We start from the raw sequence: 22,694 nt of genomic DNA, 5'->3' as shown, positions 1-22,694 counted from the left end.
TTACAAATAGTCAGGAGTCTCAAAAAGTTCCAAAGTTAGGTACATGTTCAGGTGAATTTAGCCATGAGGATAGCTTTCACTTCTTTCTTAAAGAATGTAGTGGAGGTGATAAGTCTGGTTTCTGGAGGGAGTGAATTCCAGATCCTGGGTGCCATTCCTGAGAAGGAGCGCTTATATGTTTTTTCCTACCGGAATCTACGAGGTTTCAGAAGGAGATTCTTTGTACTTCTAGTGGATCTTGAGCCACCAGAAATTCTCAGCTTCTGAGTAAGGTAACCGGGTGAGCTGAGTCCACGATGGTAGGTTGGACATTGAGTGCAGTAAGGTGCTTAAGCCAGGTTTGAGAGGTGGAGCTTTTCGCAGGAGGTGAGATCAGAAAGAGCTCAGTTTTCAGGGCATTGAGTTTGAGGTGATTATCGGCAAGCCATGATTGTGTGTTTCTGAGCGTTGAGTTAAGAAGTTTGATGTCATTGGGGGATTGTAATTTCAGGTATAGTTGGGTGTCGTCTGCGTACATGTGAAAGTGTACATTAGATGCTTGTAGCAGGGTGGTGAGAGGTTCCATGACCAGGTTGAACAATGTTGGAGAAAGGGAAGATCCTTGTGGGACGCCTAATGTTACAGGCACTGGTGGGGACATCAAGTTGTTGCTCTTGAATTTCTGAGACCAGTTATGTAGGAAGGAAGTGAACCATTTGAGAACTGTCCCAGATAGGTCCATTCTGGTATTTAATAACTCGAGTAAGTTCTCGTGTTTGACTGTGTCAAATGCTGAGGACAGATCAAGAAGGATGAGGAGGCAGGTATCGTTTTGATCAAGGATTTGAAGGGCGTCGTCAATTATGTGTGTAATAGCAGTCTCAGAACTGTGCCCTGCTCGGAAGCCTGATTGATGAGGGTTGAGGAGGTCAAACTGTTCAATGTGTTTCGTTAGTTGGAGTTGTACGCATTTTTCCAACAGTTTGGCAAGGGTGGGAATGTTGGTAATAGGACGGTAATTGTTTAAGTCAGAAGGGTCAGCTGTTGGTTTCTTGAGTATAGGTGTGACTTGTCCAACTTTGAGGGAGTCGGGGATGTGACCTTGCTGAAGTGAGCTGTTGATAATTTTGGTCCATAGTGGGAGGAGTATTGGGATGAAGTCCTTTACAGCGTTAGCAGGAAGGGGGTCTGTGAGGTGATTGGAAGGTTTCAATGTGGTGAGCAGTTTGTTAATTGTATCTTCAGAGTAGGTATCAAAGGATGACCATGCAGCATTGTTCTTTGGTTCAATGGGTGTTATGCTGTGGGGGTTGGAGTAAAGGTTTACGTCATTGAGGAGATCTTTCCTTATGTTATCAGTCTTTAGATTGAAGAAAGCAGAGAAGTCCTCACAGGATGGTATATCGCCTATTGTGCTATGCGATAGTTGGGGTTGTTCCTTGGATTGTGTATTGATTAGTTCAAACAGCTTTCTTGGTCGGTTTTTTGCTTGGTCGAGCTGGAGGCTGAAGAAATCTGATTTTGTGCGCTTTATTTTCCTGAAGTATGTATTTCTCTTTTCCTTCAGAGTTTTAAGGTTTAGTGCAGAAGGGGCTGATCTCCAGGTGCGCTCTGCCATGCGCATGGCCCGTCTATCTTCGTTGAGTCTACCATCATACCATGGGTTGGATTTTTTAGTGGAGACTCTTTTCAGGTGCAAGGGGGCGGCCTCATTGATTATAGAAGTCATAGAGTTGAGGTAGTGGTCGGTCAAAGATTGAACGTCCAGAGCACCTTTAGGGGGAAGGAGGAGATTGCAGCTATGGGAAGGTAAAGAGTTTGGATTGAGTTTCTTCAGGTCCCTTTTCCAGACTTTGGATTTGGTGGGTTGAACCGGGTTAAGTTTAACTTTTTCATTGATGAAGAATGTGATAATGTGGTGGTCTGACCAGTCACAGGGTTGGATTGATCCAAGTTGGGTAGAGTTTTCTTTAGAAATGATAAGGTCGAGGATAGAGCCTTTATCATGTGTCGGGCTGTTGCAGATTTGGGTGAGGTCAAGAGCGTTGAGGTAATTTTAGTCTAATGATGTGGTAGTTGGGGGGAACTAGAATATCCATGATGGGTGTAGAAGATTCAGTTAACCAAGTTTCAGTCAGAATGGTTAGATCAAGGTCCAGTGAAATAATGAGATCAGCGACGTCTGAGGAGTGTCTAGGGGCCGACCTGCAGTTGAGAAGTATGCATTTGAGCCTTGGGGTGTAGGGGGTGGTAGAGGGTTCTAGTGTGAGGGGGACTTTTTTAAGGTTATTTGGGATGGAACCTCTGTTGTTTTGAGTGGGGAGCCTAAGGGCGTTAGGGTGAATCGTGGGGATGGAAAGGTGTGTGGTGGCTAGGTTGTTTTGGGTAACTGGGTCATATGAGCGGAGGAGGGTGTGTATGTCGTGGTCCGAAAGAGGATTGACGGTGCAACTGGAGCGGTTGATGGGATTACGAGCGGGGATAGAGGTCCAGTGTCGGAAGTTTTGTGTGAGAGGATGAGTGGGGGATTTGTTAGGGGGGAAAGTGGTAGTAGGTAGGGGGTGTCTGGGTTCTTTGAAGAGTAACTCTTTGAGGGTGTGGAGATCTTCTTTGACTTGGAGGAGGGTGGACATAATCATGTCTAGCGTGGGATTGGGAGCCGCAGGGGACGCCTGCAGACGACGCCTACCGACGCGCAGGGGTACTGCTACGCAAAAGTTTCCGGATCCAGACTGACGCCTGGGGATATTCTAAGGTAAGGAATCTAATACTAACTACTGTCTCTTACAGATATATCGTTACCGAAGGTAAGTAACTTGTTCGTCTATGTTACAGGAGTGTGGGGGAGGGGGTGTGATGCTATTGGAGGGGTTAGTGGTGTTAGTGAGTGGGTTAGTGGTGTTAGTGAGTGAGTTAGTGTTCGGAAGGGTAGGTATGTTGGGAGTGAGGGGAGAGGTTGAGTTAGGGGGGGAGGGATGTTGAGGGGTGAGTGTAGGCTAGGCGTTGCGGGGGTGCAGGTGAGGTGGTGGGGACTAAGAGTGGGGGGGGGTTGAGGGATGAGTGAGGGCTAGGGGAGAGTGGGGTGCAAGTGAGGTAGTGAGGACTGAGAATGGGGGCGGAGAAGTTGCTAGCTGGGAGAGGGCTAGGGGTGGCTGGGGTGCCGGTGGTGTAGTGGGGGCTCGGAATGGGGGGGAGATAGGATGGGAGGAGGATCTATTGTGGGAAGGGGAGTGTAGTTGAAGGAGGTAAGGTGTTCTGAGAGTCCAGTAGGAAGTGGGAGGGCAGGGTTCTGTTGGGGGGAAGATGGGGTGGGGGTGGGGAGGATGTGGGAGGAGGAAAGATCTAAGACTGTGATAGAGGGATGTGAGGTGACTGTAGCGGGTGGGTGATGGAATAGAGTAATGGGGGGAGGGGGGAGATGTGTGTTAGTGATAGGAGGTGTTGTGGAGTCAGGGTTGTTAGGATTGGGGGCCAGATGAATTGGAGACTGTGGGTTGGAGATATATTTTTTGAACGTGGGGAACAAGTTGTCGAATAGGTCAAGGTTCCTGTCTGTTGATTGAATTAAGATAATGCTGTTGTTATAGATGGTGATGGTTGCTGTAGCTGGGAAGAGTTGGGAAGGTGTGGTGGACCGTGTTAAGCCATGGGTGGATTTCCTGGTGGCGGAGATAGTGAGGAATGTGAGGAACGCTTTTCTCCATTGTGCTCTACGTGTAGTGTATAGGATGAAATCTGTGTTCTTGGCTCCATTGTTTAGTGAGAAGTAAGTGTCTATAAAGGGGGTTTCAGGGTGTGACTTCAGAAAGTTGTTTTTAAAACGTTTGGCAGTTTTTTTGGAGAGCTCGGGGGGGGGTAATTAATTTTATATGTGTGCTTGCCTATGGGCTCCATGTTGGGCGTAGAGGTGTAGATGGGTGCCGGTTGTTGTGTGGATAGGTTAGGGACTAAGGTAGGCGCGAGTAAGGTGAGGGTGGTTAGGCTAATAAGTGGTCAAGAAGAAGTGAAGAAATTGACTAGTCTAAAATGGCCACTTCCTAAGGCAAGGAGGGTAGAGAGGATTGACTAGTCTAAGATGGCCGCCAAGTTGGAGCAGGTAGAGAGAAGTATTGTAGTCCTTTTTTTGTTATGTTTTGAGACCAGTTTCACTTTCTGAGCCAGGGCTGTTGAAGGCGGGCTCGTCCCAGACAGTCGTCAGCCACCTCTAGACTACGGCCGACCTCCTGCACCTGCTGGGGTTCACCATCAATGTGCCGAAGTCGCACCTGTGTCCCTCTCAGAAGCTCCTCTTCATCGGAGCGGTTCTGGACTCGGCGCAGTTTCGGGTTTATCCTCCCGAGCAGCGGGTTCGGGATATTCAGGCTCCGATTCCGCTCTTTCAGCCTTTATCCCGAGTCTCGGTCAGGTTGACGCTGCGGCTTCTGGGGCTGATGGCCTCCTGCATCCTTCTGGAGCATCACGCCCGGTGGCGGATGCGGGCTCTGCAGTGGGACCTGAAGTTTCAGTGGGCCCAGCATCAGGGCAACTTGTCCGACCATGTCTTGATCTCGGAGGGCTCTGCAAGACAGTTGCAGTGGTGGCTCACGGACCGCGATTGGGTCAGCGGCAGATCCCTCTCCCTACCCCAACCGGAGCACGTAGTTGTGACGGACGCATCCCTCCAGGGCTGGGGGGGCCACATAGGAGAGGCGGAGATCAGAGGCCTCTGGTCTCCGGCGGAGTCCCGGCTCCACATCAACCTTCTGGAGCTGCGGGTGATCCGACTTGCGCTGAAGGCATTCCTCCCCTCTGTCCGGGGGAGTGTAGTGCAAGTGTTCACCGACAACACCACCGCCATGTGGTACTGCAACAAACAGGGCGGGGTGGGGTCGTGGACCCGGTGCCAGGAGGCTCTGCGCCTCTGGCAGTGGCTGGAACATCAGGGCGTGACCCTGATGGTTCAACACCTGGCAGGTTCTCTGAACGCCAGGGCGGACGAACTCAGCCATCGGTGAATGATGGATCACGAATGGCGTCTGAACTCGGACGTGGCGCAAGGTCTCTTTCAGCAGTGGGGAGAGCCTTGGTTAGATCTATTCGCCACAGAAGAGAACGTGCAATGTCATCAGTACTGCGCGTTGGAATTTCCAAGGCGGCACTCGCTCGGAGATGCTTTTCGTCACGAGTGGAGTTGCGGTCTGTTGTACGCCTTTCCACCTATACCACTTCTGCCCAGAGTGCTGAAGAAGATCAGGCGTGACCGGGCCCAGGTTATCCTTGTGGCTCCGGACAGGGCACGAAGGTACTGGTATCCAGAGCTACTCAGCATGTCTGTCGATCCCCTGATTCGTCTGCCTCTTCAGGAGGACCTTCTGTCGCAGCGGCAGGGGACGGTCCTCCACCCGAACCTGTCCAGTCTCCACCTACAAGCTTGGAGATTGAGCGGCGACAGTTGAGGCCATTTGACTTGCCTCCTGAAGTATGTAATGTCATTCTGGCAGCCAGGCGTCCCTCCACAAAGTCGGTATACGCCTGCAGGTGGAACAGATTTGTGGTATGGTGCACGGCAAAGGCTGTGGATCCTTTCTCTGCACCCCTTTCTGAGGTTCTCCTCTTCCTTCTCTCTCTTGCCCAGCAGGGCTCTGCTCTGGGCACTATCAAGGGCTACCTTTCTGCCCTTTCCGCCTTCTTAAGGATACCTGATCAGCCATCTTTGTTCAAGTCCCCAATTGTAAATAGGTTTTTTAAGGGCATCACAGACATGTTTCCTCCTGTACCTTTCGTGATGCCCCAGTGGGACTTGAACCTTGTACTTACTTACCTTATGTGTGCTCCCTTTGAGCCACTCCATAACTGTCCTCTCCGTCTTCTTACTTTGAAGACTGCTTTCCTGGTTGCCATCACCTCTGCCAGGAGAGTGAGTGAGCTCCAGGCTCTTTCTTCCACACCTCCTTTCCTCTCTGTCCATCCGGACAAGGTTGTGTTGCGGACAAGACCCTCTTTCCTGCACAAGGTTGTCACGGCCTTCCATATCGGGCAGTCCATCACCTTGCCCACCTTCTTTCCGCCTCCGCATCCCTCGAAAGAGGAAGAGAGGCTCCACCGTCTGGACCCAAAACGTGCGCTCTCTTACTATCTGGATCGCACACGCCAGTTCTGGGTGGATGACCAACTCTTTGTTGGTTACGTGGGCGCTAAGAAGGGACAGGCGGTGCACCAGAGGACCATCTCTCGGTGGATCATTTTGTGCATCCAGGCGTGTTACTCCTTGGCTAAGAAGGAACCTCCTGTTGGGCTGAGGGCTCATTACACTCGGGCCACGGCGACTACAACTGCCTTGGGCCGAGGAGTGCCCTTTCAGGATATTTGTCAGGCAGCTACGTGGGCCTCGCTGCACACGTTTGCGAGACACTACTCCCTGGACAGCCAAGTCTGGAGGGATGGCTTCTTTGGCCGTTCCGTCCTCCAGGACTTTCTGGTGTGATTATTGGTTCGCAGACCCACCACCGGAGTTGGTATTGCTGGGGTTTCTATTCTAAGGTAAGGAATCTATAGGCTGTCCTGTTTTCAGTTTCTATTTTTGGTAAATTCTGGTGGGGTTTTTTCAGTGTTTTCAATATCTTAAAAAACAGTTGTTATCAGTGGTTACACATTTTCACGCCACTAAAAACAAAAAGTGTTTTTCCGGTGTTTATGGAACGTTTTGCTTTTATCATTGCTTGCTTTCTGCACTTAAAGAACATGGTATATAGACAGTGTACGTATAGTGTAGATTAGGTCCAAAGAGATTTTTGCAAATTAATCTTATTGTAGTACACCATACAATACTTCTACAGTGAGTCTTTGGTCATGTGCGCTCGCGCTTTCCTTCCCATGTAAACTTCTGTGAAAAGGCCCTCTCAGCATTCATAGCCCCTTTGGCTGAGAACCGTCAGCTAAGGGGCACAGTTTGGATGACTCTTTATTTGATACCACATAAAGCACGAAATGATAAATATTTGCGTTTTAGTACCTGGGCATAAGAAAACAGTGCACCGGAATGGACTAAAAAGTCAATAGCATCCCTCATTAACTCTGAAGATTGTAAAGATGCTTTCAGCATACAATCTAACAAGTGGCAAGGATCTCCAACAGGGAGTCACCTCAGCTTGGGTATCAATTTTGACAGGTCATCACACAAATTTTTTATATACGTAGCTGAATCACTACAAATACAAACAATATCACTCCAATCTTTGTTGAACTTGGAAAGAACCTTTTTTGCAGAGCATCAAAAGTGACACTGCGTTCCATGTTTTCTAAAAGTCTGGTGTCATGTTTTCACCACTATCCCAGATATTTGGTGATATATATATACTTGTCACTATACCTTAGAATTATTGTTTAAAGCCTGAGGTGTTGGCAATTCACCTACTATCAATACTGACCCACTAGAAACTATGGTCTGATGTATTAAGGGTTTTTACCCATTCTCTGTGGGCAAATGTGATGACACATATTAGGAAAGATTTTTATGAAACTAGCCATTTTACCTATCAGTGAAAGAATCAAATGCAGCCAAAATATCAAATGTGAGTTTGATATGTCCTGATTCTCTACAGTTTATAAAATAATTAAACTAAACCCAAAACGTGAAACTAAACCCTGCATCTTTAGACCAAAGGCCATAAAACTGAAAAAAGTAAAAGGAAGAAGAAACAATAGTTTAGTGGCATCCCTAAAGAACAAAACTCAAGCAGAATAATGTTGGCCAGTCTTTCTTACTGCTAGCTCGTATAACAAAGTTACATTTTATTGACCCCTTCAGTAAGAACAAAATGACTCTTTCACTTTCTTTTTCCTTTCTTTGAATGGCATTTAGTTTGTGGTTGTGCAGGTGTTTTTTCAGTGTTTATATGTTTTCACCGGTGAGGGCTATTTTTCTTTCAGTGGGGTTTTATCACTTATTATAGGTTTAAACCTAAAACCCCACAGCCTAGGAATCTATCACTAACGTGTCTCTTTCAGATGCACAAGTTACTTCTTGTGTAACGATATATCTGTAAGAGACATTAGTTAGTGATAGATTCCTTACCGACCCACCCATCCTCCCCGTTCTGCGAACCGATATCTAGGGTTAAGGTCATCCCCTTTCAGGGCCCTAGTTTCATGGCACCAGTGTTGGTTCTATCATGGCTCTGCGTATCTGGCGCGAAAAAGCCTTGTATAAGAACTGACGTCAGCACGCGGAGGCGGCGTCTAAGTACTCCGCCGACGTCATCCCGGCGCCGACGACGGCCACGCACGACGCCTACCGACGCGCATGGGTACTGCTACGCAAAAAAATTCCGGATCCAGTCTGACGCCTGGGGATATTCTAAGGTAAGGAATCTATCACCAATTAATGTCTCCTACAGATATATCGTTACACAAGTAGTAACTTGTGCTTCTCATCCAAATGCAGCCCCCGTATAAGAGGCTGAACAATGCAATAATAAACAAACAGATAACATTTTTGGCAATTTTATATATATATATATATATATATATATATATATATATATATATATATATATATATATATATATATATACACACCACAGGAAGGAAAGTATAACTTGAACTTCTTTTAATAAGTAGTCATGAAAGAAAGCTGCAAAAGAGCAAGTTTTGTTGGCCTACAGGCTGAATTGGAAACCAAAGGTATAGAAAATGAAAGCAATTGTACATAAAATTCTGGCTCCGGCCCCAGCACCACCCTCGGTTCAGGTGCCGCAGTGGATCCCATTGGTTCCGCCCCTGCCCAGTTTCCAGGACAATTTTGTTCCTACCTGGGATCCGCATTGGAACACGGCGCCGGTTCGGCCCCGTCCAGCGCCGTTTCCGATGCAGTTTGTTCCTTCCCGGCTCCTGCCCTGCCGCCGCGGTCTGTACCACATTCGGCAGAGGTGGCGGACGACTGGGAGGGGTCCGAGGATCCTCTTTCTCGTCAGTGTGACTCCGAGCAGGACTGGGCAGACGAGTTAGAGGAGGCCGGCGGCCTTATGTCTCCTTTGACCCGGGGTTTTCCTCTCCTCCACCTACCATGGAGGAGGGCGCTTCTTACACGGTGATGCTCCGTCGGGCAGCTGAGGTTCTCAACCTTGACCTCCCTACGGTGGCCCTGAAAACTAATCTCCTCACTGAGATGCTCCAGACTTTGTCCACTTCGTCGGAGCCCCTGCTGCCATTTAATGACTCCCTGTGAGAAGTTGGCCTGATGTGCAGTGCTCACTATTCTAGTGATCACTATATATCAGTCCAAACAACCCTTATTGATGATTGGTTGTAAGTCAACCTTATAGACCAGCTATCCTAGTAGCATGGATACGAGCAGTCTAAGGCTAAGACTCTAGAGGGCGTGTTAAGCCAGCTGTTTTACCATCACATTACCCCTTGAACACCCAGTGAAAGGACACCACACAAGTTGTTATGAAAATAAACAGTGTATTTATTTATAACAAGACTACCCTGGCTCTTTATGAGACAGGGAGCTAAGCACACAACAAAACTCTTACGAAAATACTTTTAAGTTAGCACGTTACACAAATGCCCGAGGGGCACGAAAAACCATATACGCTAAAAGTGGAATGCGAATTACTAGCAGGTAAGTAACAGTTCTAATAGGCTTTGGAATCGCTAGGACTGGACTAGGGAATCGTTAGATTACTACTAGGAGGCCTAGGGGACTCGGGTGCAGAGTGTGCACTCTCACGCGGGATGCGGGACAAAGTCTATGGAAGCTAGAATTCACAAAGTTAGTGTTCACGGGCGAACCCGACCTGGTAGGGAGAAAACGACAGTGGATCCTGACCCTTGGATAGTGAGGCTATGCTGGGACACCGGAGTGCCGAAGTTACCTAGCCCAGGGGCTGCAGCTGCATAGGTCTGAAAAGACGTCGGGGATCTCGTTGCCGGACCAGGAGCCTGGAAGGAAGAAGTTGCTGGCAGGCGACCAGTGAAGGAAAGTTCGATGGATCCAAGCCTGGATCAAGGAAGAAGAAAACCTGAAAGCAGAGGGGACCAAGTTCTTGAATCACTAGCCAGTGATTAAGTGGGCACCAGGATGGCACCGGGCGAAGTCACCGCAGTCAGGTGAGTGGGCACTGCTGGGCTCTGCAGTCTCTCGGACCAGGAGGCGTTGTCGGCGACCAGGATGGAGGTGCGAGCTGTCCCACGAAGGATGAAGTCGTTGGCGTCGAAGTTACCCAGGATTGGGCAACAAGCCTTGGCTAATTCAAGCCCACGCGGTGGACTCAAAATGGCGTCTTGAGTGGACCAGGAGGGTCCAGGGTGCTCCTCTTCTGGAAGGGAGCAAGGGCCAGTCTGGAGCAACCAGACCAGCAGCAGAAATGTCGTCGGGCGTCGTCAGGAAGGCCACAAGCCAACGGGCTAGTAGCCAAACAACGCGGTGAGCAGCGGAAAGCAGAAGGGCCCCACGCAGATCGTGGAGATGCTGGGGGGCTGCACTTCGGAGCTGGAGCTGCTCAGAGTCGGGGCTTCTCGGACCCCAAAGCACTCACCAGTAGATTACTCGGCGGGCTTGCTGGAAAGAAGTCGTGCAGTCTTGCAGATGGCCGGTCCCTTGAGGTCTCGTCGCACCCACGGTTCTCAGCTGGGCTGTAGAGGTGGGTAGAGGTCAGAGGTGCCAGGGAAGCCGGTTCTCGTCGAGCTGGGCAGTCGGATTCCGGAGGAAGGACTTACAGCAGACCGCAGTGTTCTTGGATGGTGCCTGCGGAGGCAGGGTGACTACTCCTTAGTCACAAGGGAGAAATCTTAGGAAGAAGTCTTGAGTTCCTTTCGCAGAAAGTAGTTTCAGGATTCAAAGATGATCTGATTTGGAAGGGGGCCAGTCTCTACCTTTATCCTGTAAAAAGGGGCTGGCACGCGACTAAGTCCTGCCCTATGGGTGGGACTAGGAGGGGGGTGGTTACACCCACTTTCTTGGCGGGCTTTTCCCCAGCACAGGGTCTGGAGTGACCCTGGAACTGGTTCAAGCCGGCCTATGCACAGTGAGCACCGGGGTGCCACTTGCAGTCACCTTCCTCTAAAGCCCTGCCTACCTACAATACACAAAACCCTGTCTGGGACGGTGCTGGCACCGCCCCTGGCAGGAAACCCTTTGTCCTTATCTCCTGCTCTGGGAGGACTCCCAGCAGCAGGAGGGCAGACTTGTGTCTCGGTGGCAGCATCCATTTTGTGGATGCTAAGGCTCTGTCTGACTTGTAACCGGGTTATAGGTTACAGGCATGTCGTGTCCCTCTAGAAGGGTGGAATGCTAACCCCGTCGCCAGAATTGGCGAGGGGTTAGTATTCCAATTCGTATGACACCTTACTCGACATGTTTTGATAAAGCGATACCAGAGTTGGCACATAACCGCGAGGATTATAATGCACTTAAGAGTATATGGTATGCGATATCATGGAAACGGCTAAGGGATGGATCCCGAAAGCCGCAGACAGGCTCAGCTCATGCTAGAGCACCATCTCACACGATTCCAAGCACTCTGCCTTCAGGATTGTTAAGGCCTGCCATAGGAGTGACTGATAGGAGATCTGTGTGTCCATTTTAGGGTTAGATATAGGTATACTATATCTAAAGCAAAGGGTGAGTACACCACCTTGCCCCAGCTGTCGTGCAGCCAGTTGTGTCAGTTTTAGTTAGTCAATCCAGGGGTGGCATAATACATGCTTCAGCCCCTGGGAGACTTCTGGGTGCACCTCAGCCCTGGGTACAGGGACTTGGAGAGGGCCCAGTGCCAATTCAGTACCTAAGTACAATTTGGATAGAGAGAACAGCTAGGCTGTGGGTCTGATTAGCAGGCCCACAGCCAGGGAAAGTCGTAAACCAGTGCAGCAAAAAGCAAAAATCTGGGTGATCATAGGATTGCAGACCCTACTCTCCTACATGACCCCCCCCCCAAACTTTGGGACAATAAACTAACCTTGACCAGGTGAGTCTTCTTGCTCTAAGTGGAAATACCTGGAGAGCCCATCAGCATTGCTGTGATCAGTCCCAGGTCTATGCTCCACTGTAAAATCCATCCCCTGTAGGGAAATGGACCACCTAAGCAGTTTGGGGTTTTCACCCTTCATCTGATTTAGCCACAAGAGGGGCTTATGGTCTGTCTGAATGGTGAAGTGAGTGCCAAACAAGTAGGCCCTCAGCTTCTTCAGGGCCCAGACCACAGCAAAGGCCTCCCTCTCAATAGCTGACCAATTTTTCTCTCTGGGTGTCAACCTCCTACTAATGAAAGCAATAGGCTGATCATTACCATCAAAATTCAGTTGAGACAGAACAGCTCCCACACCCAACTCAGAAGCATCTGTTTGGACAATGAATGGCTTGGAGTAATCTGGACTCTTGAGGATAGGTGCTGTGCACATGGCCTGCTTTAGGTCATTGAATGCTTTCTGACAGCTTGCTGTCCACTGAACTTTCTTTGGCATCTTCTTGCTTGTCAGGTCATTAAGGGGGGTCACTATGGACCCATAATTTCTGACAAACTTCCTATAGTACCCAGTCAGGCCCAAGAAAGCTCGAACCTGAGTCTGGGTGATTGGAGGGGTCCAGTCCTTGATGGCCTGTATCTTACTCTCCAGTGGCTGAACCTGGCCTCCACCTACAAGGTGGCCCAGGTATACAACCTGTGACTGCCCTATCTGGCACTTTGTGGCCTTGATAGTGAGGCCTGCCTTTTGCAGGGCCTCCAACACTTTCCTCAGGTGGACCAGGTGATCCTCCCAGGTGGAGCTAAAGACAGCAATATCGTCAAGATAAGCTGCACAGAAGTCATCCAGCCCAGTGAGGACTTGATTCACCAACCTTTGGAAGGTGGCAGGTGCATTTTTCAGTCCAAAGGGCATTACCACAAATTGATAATGCCCTCCAGGGGTAGAAAATGCTGTCTTAGGTTTGGCTTCCTCAGCTAACCTGATTTGCCAATACCCAGCTGTCAAATCAAATGTGCTTAAGAAGTTGGCAGAAGCCAATCTATCTATAAGCTCATCTGCTCTTGGGATTGGGTGGGCATCAGTCTTAGTGACTGCATTGAGGCCTCTGTAGTCTACGCAAAACCTCATCTCTCTCTTACCACCCTGGGTGTGAGGCTTTGGCACTAGAACTACTGGGCTAGCCCAAGGGCTATCTGAGGGCTCAATGACTCCCAGTTCCAACATCTTTTGCACTTCAGTTTTGATGCAGTCTCTAACATGATCAGGCTGTCTGTAGATTTTACTCTTGACAGGCAGACTGTCTCCAGTGTCAACATCATGGGTACACCAATCAGTTTGGCTGGGTGTCAGAGAGAACATATGTCGAAAGGATTGCAGAACTTGCCTGCAATCCTGTTGCTGATGTTCAGTGAGGCTGCCACAAAAGACAACACCATCAACTGACCCATCATCAGGATTCTGAGTGAGCAGGTCTGGGAGAGGGTCACTCTCTTCCTCCTGTCCCTCATCTGTGGCCATGAGCAAGCTCATGTCCTTCCTGTCAACATATGCCTTGAGCCTGTTAACATGGAGCACTCTGAGAGGGCTCCTGGGAGTTCCAAGGTCCACCAAGTAGGTAACCTCTCCCTTTTGCTCAATGATGGTGTGGGGCCCAGACCATTTGTCTTTCAGAGCTGCTGGGGCCACTGGCTCCAGCACCCACACCTTCTGTCCTGGCTGGTACACAGTCAGTACAGCCTTTTGGTCATGCCAAGCTTTTTGAAGTTCCTGGCTGGCCTCAAGGTTTTTAGATGCCTTTTCCATATACTCAGCCATCCTGGAGCGGAGACCAAGTACATAGTCCACTATGTTGGTTGCAGGCTTTTTGAGAGGTCTCTCCCATCCTTCCTTCACCAAACACAGGGGTCCCCTTACAGGATGCCCATACAGAAGCTCAAAAGGGCTGTAGCCAACCCCCTTCTGTGGGACCTCTCTGTAAGCAAACAAGAGGCAGGGGATCAGGACATCCCATCTTCTCCTAAGAGGTTCAGGTAGTCCATGAATCATCCCTTTCAGGGTCCTGTTGAATCTCTCAACAAGCCCATTGCATTGTGGATGATAGGGTGTGGTGAACTTGTAGTTCACACCACACTCTTTCCACATGGCAGTCAGATATCCTGACATGAAGTTTGTACCTCTGTCAGAAACGACCTCCTTAGGGAAACCCACTCTGGAGAACACTCCAACTAGGGCTCTTGCCACTACAGGGGCTGTAGTGGTCCTAAGGGGAATAGCCTCAGGATACCTGGTGGCATGGTCCACCACCACCAGTATAAACTTGTGTCCTGATGCTGTCTGGGGTTCCATTGGACCAACAATGTCAATCCCCACTCTTTCAAAGGGAACCCCCACCACAGGTAGTGGTATGAGGGGGGCCTTTGTTGTGCCACCTGACTTACCACTGGCTTGGCAAGTGACACATGAGCGACAAAACTCCTTGGTATTCTCATTCATATGGGGCCAGTGAAAGTGTGAGACAAGCCTGTCCCAAGTCTTTGTCTGACCTAAATGACCTGCAAGGGGAATCTCATGGGCCAAGGTGAGAAGGAAACCTCTCAGAGACAAGGGGATGACCAGCCTCCTGGTTGCACCAGGCTTGGGGTCTCTTGACTCAGAGTACAGGAGTCCATCTTCCCAGTATACCCTGTGGGCACCTGTGGCACTCCCTGCAGCCTCAGCAGCAGCCTGCTGTCTGAGGGGTTCAAGGGAAGGGCAGCTCAACTGTTCCTTCCCCAGGTCTGCTCTGGAGGGTCCCCCTGAGCCCAGAAACTCAACTTGATCAAGTTCAAGCTCTTTAGGCTCAGTTTCCCTCAGCTCTTCTAGATCAGCCTCCTCAGAGACTTGATCCTCAACCTGGGGCAAGGGGGAAGGCAAAGCCTTACCCTTACTGCTCTTCTTCTTGGGAGGGGTCTGGTCCATAATTTCAGGATCCAGCACCTGTTCAGTGGGGCATCTTCTGGCCTGTGACCTAGTCACAGCAAGCACATGTGCTGGCAAGCCTAACATCTCCATGTGAGTCCTCTGCTCCACTTCTGACCATTGTGATGACTCCAAATCATTGCCCAACAAACAATCAACTGGGAGGTCTGAACTGACTACAACTTTCTTTTGTCCCTTCACTCCACCCCAGGAGAAAGCTACAATTGCCACACTATGACTAGTAGTGACATTGCTGGCATTGGTCACCAGGAAATCAGTACCTGGCATGATCTGTCCAGGGTCCACAAAGTTAGGTGTCACCATGGTGACACTGGCACAAGTGTCCCTATAGGCCTGAGCCATTTTGCCATTAATCAAAGGCGTCTGCCTGTATTTGCCCAAGGTATTGGGACTTATTTCAGGGGACATATCCATATCCCCTGTACAGACAAGGACAGCCTGAGTGAGTGTGCCAACTAAGTTGTCAGACCCCTCAGTACCCAAGGTTAACCCAACTAATGCCTTGGGAGTGACACTACCACTACTGACTGTACTAGGGGGTGCAGTTGCTTTAGGAGCTGTAGTGGCAGGAGTTTGTCCTCCTCTTTTGGTGCACTCACTAAACCAGTGAGATTTACTTTTGCAGTACTGGCACCACCTTTTTGACTGGCCTTCTTGAGTCTTCTTCTTCTGGGAAGCCTGACCCCCACCCTCTTTGGTTTGTTGGGGACCTGGTGAAGACTTCTGGTCATTTTGCTCATTCTTAACATTACCCTTCTGGTCTGCTTTCTTCTGACCACCCTGGTTCTGGTTCTGGTTCTGCTTGATCCTTGTCACGCCCTCTAGAGTTTAGCCTTAGACTGCTTGTATCCATGCTACTAGGATAGCTGGTCTATAAGGTTGACTTACAACCAAACATCAATAAGGGTTGTTTGGACTGATACATAGTGTTCACTAGAATAGTGAGCACTGCATATCAGGCCAACTTCTCACATTGGTGAGCAGCGGTTGGGATTTGAGCTTGCTGTTGTTTTACCACACATATCCTAAGAATATCATTTGAAAGATCACATAAGTACTAAGGTACATATAACTTAGCTTAGAATACTCTGAGTTCTACTGAACCAGCTGTTGTAGCTCCTAGGGCCTAGCACACCCTAAACTACAACTCTAGCAAGGGATCAGTAGGTAAACATATAGTGTAGGTAAGTGCACCACTTACACCTCACTAGAAAAGCATGTCTACCCATGGAGAGTCTACTGAGACTCCCCTTGTGGCTAGTGACCCTCCACAGGTCAAATCAAGATATGCAGCTCTCAGTTTCCAGGAGATGAGACAAGTGTGTACCTCCAGGAAACGGAAACAGGGGTCTAACCCAACCATTCCCTTTCTGATAGGTCTCTTAGAGACATATGATGCGAGAAAAATTTCTCAGTTAGATGGGAATATGCCAGCCCTAGAGGGTACCAGTGGAGATCCAGACCTCCTTGACACTGAAGACAGAGTTGAGGAGGAGGATCTAGAGGAACTCTCTGAGGGTGAGGCAAACAAGGGTCCTGAGTTAGTCAGCAGACTCACTAGGGCCAACTTAGACCTACTTGGGCAAGGATCTGGGGGACCCCCAGTACTGACCCTAATGAGGCCTAACCTTGGAGTTAGAAGAGGTAGATCTCCTTCTAGGGACTCCAGTGTATCTCTGCACTCTAATGCCTCTTCTCAGAGGAGAAGGATTTCTCACCAGAGGAGATTGGCTTCCCCTCAGAGAAGAGAGCATGAAGCAAGGATGAAGCAGGCTAATCTGAGGATTGAAAGGGAAGAACTTGCCCTGGCCAAAGAAAAGCTTGCCTTTGCTAGAGAACAGCAGATGAGTGGGACAGTTCCCACTGGTGGCAGCAATCTCCCAAGAGAAAAAGAGAAGGGTTTAGATACTAAACACCTGACAAAGATAGTGCCCCCCTTTAAACAAGGGGATTACATCCAGAAATGGATGGCTGCTTTGGGGAGGGCCTGCACTGTACAGTGCATCCCCCAAAGTCAGTGGGCAGCTATACTGTGGCTCTCCTTTGATGGCAAAGGTAGAGATAAGCTCCTCACTACTAGAGTTGAGGATGCTAACAATTACCAAATCCTGAAAAATACACTGGTTGATGGGTTTGGCTTAACCACTGAGCAGTACAGGTTGCTGTTCAGGGATACCCAGAAAACTCAGTCTCAGGATTGGGCTGACTTTGTTGATTGTGCCACTAAGGCTTTGGAAGGCTGGCTACTGGGTAGCAAGGTTACTGACTTCACAGGATTGTATAATCTGATTATGAGAGAGCAAGTCTTAAATAATTGTCAGAACCAGTTATTACACCAGCACCTGGTAGACTCTGATCTGACCTCTCCACAAGAATTGGGTAAGAGGGCAGACAAATGGGTCAGAACCAGGATTAGGCCTAAGAACCAAGGTGGTGACCAGAAAAAGGAATCAACCAAGCCTCAAGAGAAGGGTGGGAATAAATCTGCAGATCAAACAACATCAGGGCCCCAAAAATCCTCTGAGGGGGGTGGGTCCCAGAATCCTTCCAATGCCCAGAAGAAACCTTATTGTTATCCCTGTAAACAGGTGGGTCATTTGAAAACTGACAGCAGTTGCCCAAAGAACAACAATAAGGAGAACATACCCCCAAGTAACATTCCCAAACCTCCTGTTACTACTAGTAGTAATCCCCCAGGTGGTGGGAGTGCCCCCAAGAATTTGGGTGCATTTACTTTGGGAGTTCCTGGGGACTCTGGCCTAACCATTTCCCCTGACTTAGATACTCTTGTCTGTGAAAATGGCATGGGGTTTGCCAACTTCACTACTTGTCCCAACACCTTGAGCAAGTACAGACAGGAGCCCCTCATCAATGGTATAAAAGTTGAGGCCTATAGAGATACAGGGGCTAGCATCACTATGGTGACTGAGAGTCTAGTCCCCTCAAGGCAACTTTTACCTGGTGCCACATACCAGGTGACCAATATTGATGGAGTACAGAGAAATCATCCCATGGCAGTGGTAAATCTCAGCTGGGGAGGTGTCACTGGCCACAAGAGAGTGGCAGTGTCACCAAACGTGCCTGTAGATTGCCTACTGGGGAATGATTTAGAGCTCTCAGCCTGGGCTGAGGTAGAGCAAGAAACCCATTTTAAAATGGTGAACCTCCATGGTAAGGTTAGTGGGGCAGTGATAGCCACAGCCCCAGTCCAAGATGTCCTCCCTGAACAGGTCAGGAGGGCTGTGCCAGTCACAGCCCAATCTCAGACAGCTTCCTTCCCAGAAAAGGTTAGCAGGGCTGTGATGGTCACAGCCCATACCCAAACTGAGTTCCTTCCTGAAAAGGTTGGTAGAGTTGTGATGGCCACAGCTCAAACTCAGACAGATAATAGTGTTGTGAAGCCTGAAACAATGGATCACTCCACTCAGACAGAGAGCATTGAGGAGGAAGAGAAATCTCCCTCCCACCAGACTTTAGGAAAGGAACAGCCTCCTCAGGGAATTGATCTGACCCCTTGTGAAGAAACTGCCCCAGAGGTAGTCAGGCCTAGCCTGGCAGAACCCCTGATGGCAGTGGACCCTTCCAAGGTGGGACCCAGTCTGGAGCAGGTAACCTGCCCCTCTCTACCCTGCCTCAGCCAGCCCAGGGCTGTAGAGGTCAGGGAGGCCAGTGGTGGACCCCAAAGGGCCCCCTGTCCAAAAGAACGTCCCAATCAGCAGATTAAGGGCACTGGAGCTAGTAATCCTAGCCAAGTGAAAATAAAACAAACCCCTGAGGGATCCCCCTTAAACGTAGTTAGGGAACTCCCACAGATGGACACTGTTGGGCACAGCCAAACCTGGGACCTGAGGGCCCCAAACCTGACCTGTCCCCCCAGTAAGCCAAACAGAGGGACTCAGCCTCCAGCTTTAGGTAGCCAGAGGTTGACCCTGAGAGCTCAACACAACTCAGTCTTGGAAAGAAAGGCCTCTATGGTGGATAATGATTGGAGGAAGCTGAGCCCAAAATTAGTGGAGCCTCACTTCAGTACTCCATCTCAGCACCAGCCTTGTACTTTGCCAAAACACACCACAGGTAGAGATTCCTTATGGTGGAGACCCTCAGACACCCTTAGGGTGAGGGATTGCTTAGTGGACCATGAGATAGGGGGTAACCATGCCAGTGCTGGTACTTCCTTATATGGCCACTTAGGCAATATAGGCTTACCTGTCAAGGATAGCCTTATCTCCTTTCGTTTGGGGGGGGGGGTATGTAGGAAGGTAGATCCCTGACTATGGTTGCCCCCAACTTTTTGCCTGGTGTTTTGCTGGTTTTCTGACTTAGTTGACCTGAGGCCCTGCTATTCAGGGCCCCAGGCCTACTGCTCTCTCTGTAAAATGGATTCCATGTACCTTAGGTACATATCTAATTGGATACTGAGTCACCTTATCAGTCCCTGTACAGTGTACCTTAGGTACCCAGGGCATAGGTGTACCCAGGGCCTACCAGGGGCTGCAGCATGTATTATGCCACCCCTGGCTGGCCATCCAAATCTGACACAACTGGCTGCACGACAGCTGGGGCAAGGTGGTGTAATCACCCTTTGCTTTAGATATAGTATACCTATATCTAACCCTAAAATGGACACATGTATTCCTATCAGTCACTCCTATGGCAGGCCTTAACAATCCTGAAGGCAGAGTGCTTGGAATCATGTGAGATGGTGCTCTGGCATGAGCTGAGCCCGTTTGCTGCTTGCGGAACCAAGTCCTAATAGCTGTTCCATGATCACGCTATACCATATACTCTTAAGTGCATTATGTACCTCGCGGTCATATGCTAACTTTGGTATAACATTATCAAAACATGTCGAGTAAGGTGTCATACGAATTGGAATACTAACCCCTCGCCAATTCTGGCGACGGGGTTAGCATTCCACCCTTCTAGAGGGACACGACATGTTGGTAACCTGTAACCCCGGTTAAAGTCAGACATAGCCTCAGCTCCACAAGATGGATGCTGCCACCGAGACACAAGTCTGCCCTCCTGCTGCTGGGAGTCCTCCCAGCACAGGAGGCAAGGACAAAGGGTTTCCTGCCAGGGGCGGTGCCAGCACCGTCCCAGACAGGATTTTGTGTATCCTAGGTAGGCAGGGCTTTAGAGGAAGGTGACTGCAAGTGGCACCCCGGTGCTCACTGTGCATAGGCCGGCTTGAACCAGTTCCAGGGGCACTCCAGCCCCTGATCTGGGGAAAGCCCGCCAAAGGAGAGGGGTGTAACCACCCCCCTCCTAGTCCCACCCATAGGGCAGGACTTAGTCGCGTGCCAGCCCCCTTTTGCAGGATAAAGGTAGGAGCAGGCCCCCTTCCAAATTAGATCAATCTTTGAATCCTGAACCGACTTTCTACGAGAGGAACTCAAGACTCTTCCTAAGATTTCTCCCTTGTGACTAAGGAGTAGTCACCCTGCAGCAGCAGGCACCAACCAAGCATCGCGGTCGGCTGTAAGTCTCTCCTCCGGATCAAGACTGCCCAGCACGACGAGAACCGGCTTCCCTGGCACCTCTGACCTCAACCTGCATCATCAGCCCAGCTGTGATCCGTGGGTGTGACGAGACCTCGAGGGACCGGCCATCTTTGAAGACTGCACGACGCTTGTCCAGCACGACCACCGAGTGACCCTCGACTGAGTGCTTTGGGGTAAGAGAAGCCCCGACCCTGAGCAGCTCCAGCACCGAAGTTCAGCCCCCCTGCATCCGCGAGATCTGCGTGGGGCCCTTCTGCTCTTTGCTGCTCACCGCGTTGTCCAGGTCACTTGCCCGTTGGCTAGTGGCCCTCTTACGACGCTTCACGACGACAACCACCGCTGGTCTGGTTGCTCCAGACTAGCCCTTGCTTCCCTCCAAAAGAGGTCCACCCTGGACTCTCCTGGTCCACTCCAGACGCCATTTTAGGTCCACCGCGTGGACCTTGCATTTGCCAAGACTTGTTGCCCCAATCCTGGGTCCAGCGACGTCGACAGCAGACACCTTCGTGGGACAGCTCGCACCTCCATCCTGGTCGCCGACAACGCCTCCTGGTCCGAGAGACTGCAGAGCCCAGCAGCGCCCACTCACCTGGTCGAGGTGACTTCATCCGGTGCCATCCTGGTGCCCACCTAAATCACTGGCTAGTGATTCAGAACTTGAACCCCTCTGCTTACAGGTCTTCTTCTTCCCTGATCCAGGCTTGGATCACCACGAACTTCTTCACTGGCCGCCTGCCAGCAACTTCTTTCTTCAGGCTCCTGGTTCTTCAACGAGAGTTTCCGACGCAACTTGAACCCTATGCAGCCGCAGCCCCTGGGCTAGGTAAACTGAGTACTCCGGTGCTCCAGCATAGTCCAACACCCTAAGTGTTCGGATTCACTCTTGTTTTCGACCCACCTAGTCGGGTTCGCCCGAGAACAGTAACTTTGTGATTGCTAGTATCCATAGACTTGTTCCCGCATTACGCGTGAGAGTTCCCACTCTGCACACGGCGTCCCTAGGCCTCCTGCTTCTAATCCAAGGGTTCAGCATTGTAGGCCTAGCGTTTCTACAGTCTAGAAAAGTATTACTTACCTGCTAGTAACTTCGCATTTATTTATTTTATTTATTCAAAGTTTTGTATAGCGCGAACAAGATCCTTACAGATATCAGAGCGCTTCACAAAGACAGGGTAGGGGCAGTAGGAATGAACAGAGAAAATGGGAGCAATATAATAGTCATTAACATGGTAGGATCATAATAACATACATAAAACATGTCAGTATACAATCAGGTAAACAAGTAATATCAGATGGCACAGTCATTGTTCCCACTACAGAGGAGTTCAGGTACACCATGGGTGTGTGGATGGCTTAAATCAGTGTTTTAGTATAGAGAGAACTGAGTGGGGGCATCGGGAGAGTGAATCAGTAAATCAACGTGTATCATATATTGGTCGGTAGTAAGAGAGTAGCGTAGTGGTGTCCCCATCACGTAGAAGTATAGTGCCAAAGGACTAGGTGAACAGTGATGCAAAGCAATGCAGAGTCTCTGATCCAGCACCTATAAGGTTCAGGAGATTTTGGCCAGAAGGATGGTTTTCACCTCTTTCTTGAAGAGTGCAGTGGAGGAGATAAGCCTAGTTTCAGGAGGGAGCGCATTCCAGATCCTGGGTGCCATTCCTGAGAAGGAGCGCTTGTATGTTTTCTCTTTCCGGAATCTACGAGGTTTCAGGAGTAGATTTTTTGTACTTCTATTGGATCTTGAGCCTCCTGATATAGACAACTTTTGAGCGAGGTAGTTGGGTGCATTGTGGTGCAAGGCCGCGTGTGTCATAACTGCAATTTTTAGCTGTATTCTGGCTTCAAAGGGCAGCCATTTTAGAGACTTTAAGTCTGGGGATATATGCGAATGTTTTCTTGAGCCAGTAATGAGTCTCGCGGCAGCGTTCAGGGAGGCTCTTAAGGGTGCTGTTGTGGATAGCGGGAGTCCGCTGAGGGCCACAATTCCGTAGTCTATTCGAGGGATGACTAAAGCTTGTACAGCAGTTTGGAAGTCTTCGGCCGGGAGGAAGGGTTTAATTTTCCTCAGTGTGTTGATTTGGAAATTAGCTGCTTTTGTGGCTTTGCTAACGTGCTGCTGCATGTTGAGTTTGGCGTCGAGTGTGATGCCTAGGGATTTCGCCGAATCCACGATGGTAGGTTGGACATTGAGTGCGGTTAGGTTTTTGAGCCAGGTTTGGGTGGTGGAAATTTTCGCCGGGGTGAGATGAGTAGGAACTCAGTTTTCAGAGCATTTAG

General features: G+C 49.6%; 1 protein-coding gene across 2 annotated transcripts in view; it reads left to right on the top strand.

The window, feature by feature from the left end:
* KMT2A (lysine methyltransferase 2A) overlaps window positions 1–22,694 on the top strand; it is a 1,541,152-nt gene that overhangs the window by 1,384,593 nt on the left and 133,865 nt on the right. The gene's annotated exons all lie outside the window — the stretch shown is intronic.

The sequence above is a fragment of the Lissotriton helveticus genome, chromosome 3_1, assembly GCF_964261635.1.
Source record: "Lissotriton helveticus chromosome 3_1, aLisHel1.1, whole genome shotgun sequence".
NCBI classification, from domain to species: domain Eukaryota; kingdom Metazoa; phylum Chordata; class Amphibia; order Caudata; family Salamandridae; genus Lissotriton; species Lissotriton helveticus.
The sequence above is the reverse complement of the archived record's forward strand: the minus strand, read 5'-3'. Positions and strand labels throughout refer to the sequence as shown.